Source organism: Hyperoodon ampullatus (genome assembly GCF_949752795.1).
Source record: "Hyperoodon ampullatus genome assembly, chromosome: X".
NCBI classification, from domain to species: Eukaryota; Metazoa; Chordata; class Mammalia; order Artiodactyla; family Ziphiidae; genus Hyperoodon; species Hyperoodon ampullatus.
In genome coordinates, this window is record NC_136913.1 from 130,972,687 (window position 1) to 130,978,853 (window position 6,167).

Genomic DNA, 6,167 nt, shown 5'->3' on the forward strand with positions numbered 1-6,167 from the left:
GCCCTTCCACGCATTCCCCAGCCCATCACTGTCTCCTTCTAGTGAGTTTCTTCTGAGCTTAGGTCTCCTCCAGCTGGTTCTATGAGACCACACCCACCCTTCTGTGACTCCGAGGGTGGTGAAATCAGCAGACGTTCCTTCTTCGTAGGACTGGATTTGGATTTCTTCAAATAGGGCAGCTTCCTAGTCTACTGTTTTGTATTCTCTCCCTCTCCCCCACCCGCTTCCTCCTGGGTTCCTTATCATTCCAGTGGCCTTGTAAACAATCAAAGAAGCCGTAGGGAAGAAACAAGCCATTTGCTGATTGAGGGGGGGTCCTAGACTGATTTCCATGCAGACTGTTCAAGGAGCCACAGATGACAGATACCCTAGAGAAAAGCAGAAGTTATAAACACATGGTGAGGCTTCAAGTGTACATTTTAAATAGACACAGAGTTTAGAGCAAAAGCTTCTAAAAAGCTTGAATAACTATAAACCCCCCAAATCCCTGGGGAGAAGAGCTACCGGTTGTTCATCTCCTTACGTGCGCCCAAGTTCTCTCTCAGGTACAGCTGGTGTGCCTGCCTATGGTATTTTTTCATACAACATTCCTTCATGGACACCTTTCTCTTTATCCACAGAGCCCTGTGTCCTTTTAATGGCAAGGTGGTGGTCTGCCCGAGTGGCATGCCGTTTCAAGCTGTTTAGCACCTCTCCTAACATGGGACATTGGGCAGGTTGACAGTAAGCCATGGAAAAGGTCAGAGAGAAGAGTGCCTCCTTTATCTGCTTGGAGTTTGGGCAGAAACAGCACGAGATGATGCAGAAAGGGCTACTTCCCTGCAGCTCATGCTCATAGAACCCTTCAGGCCAGTTTCTGACAGTCATAGCACATATAGTGATTCAGCGTTCTTTATTTTCTGATGTTCTGCTTACAGAATCTGGTTTCTTCTCAGACTCATTGAAATGTAACCTTAAAGGCTTCTGTTTGCTTCTCTGCCTTGGTGCAAGGGTGGGGAGACAGCTGGGGAGACTGGAATAAAGTGAAGGCTGGAATAAAGTGTACATGCTGTGCAGTTTGTGTGATATGAACTTGACCCCCACCTAGGGGGAAACAGCTACTGGGGTGGGGGGACACAAACAGAAATAAAACGGGTTTTGCCCCTAAGGCAGTTAGAACAGAGGAGTTAAGATGCATTCACAAGCCCCTATAATAGCAGGTAGGAAATGATAGACACGCTCGAGACGAGGTGCTGTAAGTTCAGAGGAAGGATACGTGGCTTCCAGCCAAGGCCTTGAAGGATGGATAAAGAGTAAGTAGGTGCAGGCCCCTAGATGGCATTTCAAGGTAAAAGGTAAGGTTCACAGGCATTGGCTTGTCATCGTTTCATTAGCAATGTGTTGTCTCTCTGATTCAGTGAAGTACAGAAATGTCCAGCTGGTCCTGGAGGTTGGTTGACCTGAACTTTATCTTGTAAGCCTGGGAAACCATTGACAGTTCCAGCAACGGGGAGCAAAAACCCACAAACTCATTCCAGCCACCCTATGTGGAGCCTGAGAGACCAGATAGGAAGTAACAAAACTCTGAGCAATGATGCAGCTGTCCATGGAACTAGAAATGGAGCCTTAGTGGAAGGGCCTGGAAAGGAGTCAGGAGTCCTCTGGGGGGTGAGAGGGAGGAGGAGGCCAGGGCAGTGAAGGGAAGACTCCACTTTTGGAGCTACTGGAAGGAGGGTCTCAGGCCGGGAAGACTGAAGCTGGCGGGTCTCGCTGAGGAGCACCGAGGACCAAAATGCTCCCGGCCCCCCACCTGTTTGTAGAAAGTGTGACAGCCAGGAAAACAGACTCTGCACAGCCCTGGGAAGTTGTTAGAAACTGGCGCCCCACCACAGACCTGAACTGAGACTTGGAGGGCAGGCCTGGCACTCTGTTTCACAAGCCCCCACAATGGTTCAGAGCAACTGAAGTGGTCTCCCACCAGGTCACTGAGTACAGCTAGAACCTCGCGTCAGCCCCCGAAAGACTGAACTTGCCCGGATCCCTGGACCACCGCCTTCCATCCACTTTCCCACCCTGTCCCTTTCCTGCCAACCAGAGCCTCGCAGTGCAGTGCACGTCCCTAAAATGATACACTGGATAACCGAACCGGCCTGTGGCTCACCCCTGTGCAGCCTCAGGCCTGAGGGAAGGCCGTTGTCTCCCAGCTTGGGGACAGCTACAAGTCCAGGCCCGGTTCTGCATGTTCATTCGGGAGCTCTCTTGTTTCAGGCCCTCTCCCCTCCCCATCCATGCTGACCTAGTTCCACACGTGGCCCCGTGCACACCTGGGTCAGGTGTACTGAGACGGCTGAGCTGATCTGTCTGTCCCCTCCAATGCAGACTCTACGCCCATACAGGTGTCCTTCCTAAAACACAACTAGATCCTGCCTCTCCTCTGCCGAAAACACTTGAGTGGGTCCCAGTTTTCTCCTGAACACATTCTGCAGCCAGTCCATAATGGCTCGTGCCCAGTCCACCTTGCCAGCTTCTTCCCCTGGGCTTCCCACCTGCTGTGCTCTAGGCAAACTTCTCTGGCCCTGTCATCCATCCCCTTGCCCAGGTTGCCCCCGCCGTCTCCAGTGTCCTCTCCCCCATGTGGCCCCAAGTCCAGAATGGCCAGCTCCCTTTCCCCCGCCAATGCCTACCCTGAGCCTCCCGACTGGAAACCATCTCTTTCCTCTGGGCTCCCGGCCCGAGGCTCTCGAACTTTACGTCATTTACTGTATTCCCTCTGTGTGCTTTCTCCTACCCACACCAGGCAGGAGCTCCTTGGAGGTACAGGCAACCAGTGTCCCCACAGCACAGAGGGGAGGTCAGGAAGCATGGGTAAGCACCTGCCTGGCCTAGAATCCTAGAGTAACAGCTGCAAGCAGAGGAAACAGTCCAAGGAATGGGGAACAGCAGCCAGCGGGCCTAGTTGGAGCAGAGGTTCCAGGCCTGGCATTCGTGTGTGAACTCGGGAGGTCTGTGAACCCCATAAATTGGACATGGCCTTTGGGGCATCTGTGAGTGTGTGTCTTTTGGCAGGAGAGGCACAGAGCTGTCATCAGTTTTTCACAGATGACTGTGGCCCAACACAAAATTCGAGCCAGTGGGCTGGGGGCCAGCAGCTGCAGAGAAGCCTGCCCTGGATGGAGGGTCCAAGAGAGACAAGCCGAGGGGGCAGAGCCCAGACTGGGGCTCCCAGGCATCCCAACCTGTGTGTGTTCCTGGGACAGGGGGTGCCTGTGGCCAGCTGTTCCATCTGTGGGGTCCATGACTCCAAACCAGGGAAGGACTGGAACCAAGGCAGAGGCTGGTTCAGCAGACAGGACAGGAATGGTTGAGGCCTTTGGCCACAGCCCTGTAAACTCTGGTGTGCATTTCTCCCCACTTACAAGGAGCTCTAGGCTTCCTCTCTACTTGCTGGGTGAGACAGCCTTGGTGCTAGAAGGTTCTCCCTCCTACTGAACTGAAATGCCTCTCGATGTGACTTCCCTCGCCTTCCCTCCCTCCACACAACCCCAGCAAGTTAGCCTCTAAGCTCCTCGTGGCTCCTCAGCAGCACTCTCCTCTGCACAGCTGGGCCCACATCCCCTTCTTTCAGACCTCACCTGCAGCAGCATTTCCTCCTCACAGCTTTCCCCCATGAAGATCTCTCTCTTCTGGCTTCCTACAAATCCTGGCCTGTGTTGCCGTCTGAGCACTTTCTCAATCACACAGTAAGCACTGGCTCAGTTGCCCAGATCTCCTATGAGCCGCTACACTGCTCAAGGGCCAGGGGCTTTTGATTCATTTCTCTGTCCCTGGAGTCCTGTGTAGTGCTTACTCCCGAGAAGGTGATCAGTAAGTGTCACCAGACTGGAAGGGCACTGAGAGGAGAAAGCCAGTAACACCCACACTGACCAGCTGGGGGAGCCCCAGAGAGAAGCAGCCACAGCCAAGGGCACTCAGGCACTGAGCACAGCCAGGGCTGGACCATGGGCTCCCGATTCCCCAGGCCAGCGCACCCCATGTTACCATCTAGATTCAGGCAGCTTAACGCACCACCAAGGGACACAGGCTCTCATCTGAGGCTTTCCAAAGTGAAGGACTCAAGGGGCACAAATAGATATTTAGGAATGGGGAGAAAGAAAAGAGGCATGTTGGGAGACACTAGAACCTTCCATCACCAGCATTCACCTCTTTCCATAAGCACTACCTAGTTGTTGATCTCGGAAGACTCCAAATTATGGTGGACACAAAGTAGACTTCCCTTTGTTGGGTCTGCCTCGCACCCACTCAGCCCCAGCAGTTTTGTTCACATTAGCTGCTTCAGCCCAGAGAACTTTCTAGAGTGACCTGGGTAAGGGAGGAAAGGAGGGAAAAGGGTCCCTCCTTTTGTCCTCTACTGGAGCCTATCTCCCAACTAACTCTTGCAATATGCCTTGTCTAGCAGGTGCTAGGAGACACAGGCACCATTGGCTGTGGCAGGGGAAGTCGGGGACCATCAATGCAGAAAACATTAACTGACCACCTCTAAGTCCAAAGGGTTACAGAAGTGACCAAGACAGAGCCCTTACTCTCAGTGAGTCCCACAGAGAAAGTAACAACTCAAGTGCTCCTTGCCTCAAGAGCAGAGGTCTGCAAACTGTGAAGTCAGGGTCACATCCTGCTTGTTGCCTGGTTTGGTCAATATAGTTTTATTGGCACACAGGCACGTCCATTCTTTTACATGTTGTCAATGGCTGTGTTTGTGCTACCACGGCAGAGTTGACCAGTTATGGCAGAGATCATGTGACCCACAAGCCTAAAATAGTTCGTCTTTACAGAAGAAGTTTGCCAACCTCTGCTTAAGAGTGATCAGTACACCAACAAGCACATGAAAAGCTGCTCCACATCACTGATCATTAGGGAAATGCACATCAAAACCACAATGAGATATCACCTCACACGCATTAGGATGGCTACTATCAAAAAAAAACAAAACAAAGCAAAATAGAATGAGACCGATTTGGCCAACTTGAGGAAGAATAGCATTCCACCTTCCAGAAATGGTAGGAGATGAGGTTGCAGGGAGGAAGAGGTAGTTATTAATGACAGAATCACAGTTCATTACAACTGGGCTCAGTGGTCACAGAGAAGCTGCAGCCTGAGGCAGCAAGCATTATCAGTCAGTGGTACTCTTGTACCCAAGGCAGATTTCCATGTCCTGCTCATGCAACTCGAATCCTTCCTTCATCTTCCCCTCCGTATTCTTCTTTGATGGTTGTCTTCTCAAGGGCAGATTTTCTTTGACTTTAAAGAACCCTCCAACTCCTGACCCAGATGATGCTAGTCACACCAATGACACTCCAGATTTGTTAAATGATTTTGATAGGAGGGGACTGGAGAAAAGGCCAAAGAGGAATGCAGAGCAAGATGACAGGAGCAGGGTCTTAGGGAGGAGGGCAGAGGGCTGGCTTTTGTTCAGCACCTCCTCAGCCAGCACATTCCCAAATACATGGATGAACAGACACACGGATCAGTGTTCTCTCCTTTGATCCTCACAACAATCCTGTTTATTCTGATCCCCACTTTGTACAAGGAAGCCCAAAGCCTTGGGCGGGGGAGAGGGGTTTTCTCAAGACACACAGCTGATTGAGTCACAGTTGTGCCTTAACCCCAGGCTGGCTGCCCTCCGACCCAACATTCTCTTCCCCAATGGCTTTCCACTCTCCCAGGATAATCCTGAGTGGCCTGAGCCCCTATCCCCTGCACTGGATGGGAATACTAGATGTATGAGTTTCCTGTGGCTGCTGTAACAAATTACTGCAAACTTAGTGGCTTAAAACAATGGAAACTTATTCTCTTACAGTTCTAGAAGTCAGAAGTTCAAAATCAGTTACACTGACAGAAAGTCAAAGTGTCAACAGGGTGGTTGCTTTTGGAGGCTCTGGGGTGAAAATCCTTTTTCTTGCCTATTTCACTCCAGTCTCTGTTTTCCATTGCCACATCTCCTTCTCCTCAAGATGTAGACATCTTTGGGAGCCATTAATCAACCTACCACAGTGGCTAATGAGGTACATGGGATCTAGAAAGGGATTCCTCTGGGCTGGTGGTCAGCAGGGTAGGAGTGTCCTAGTCCTCTAACATTCATCTGGCAAAACCAGTCAAGCATGAAGTTCTGTCTGAACCCAAGTACAAGGCAG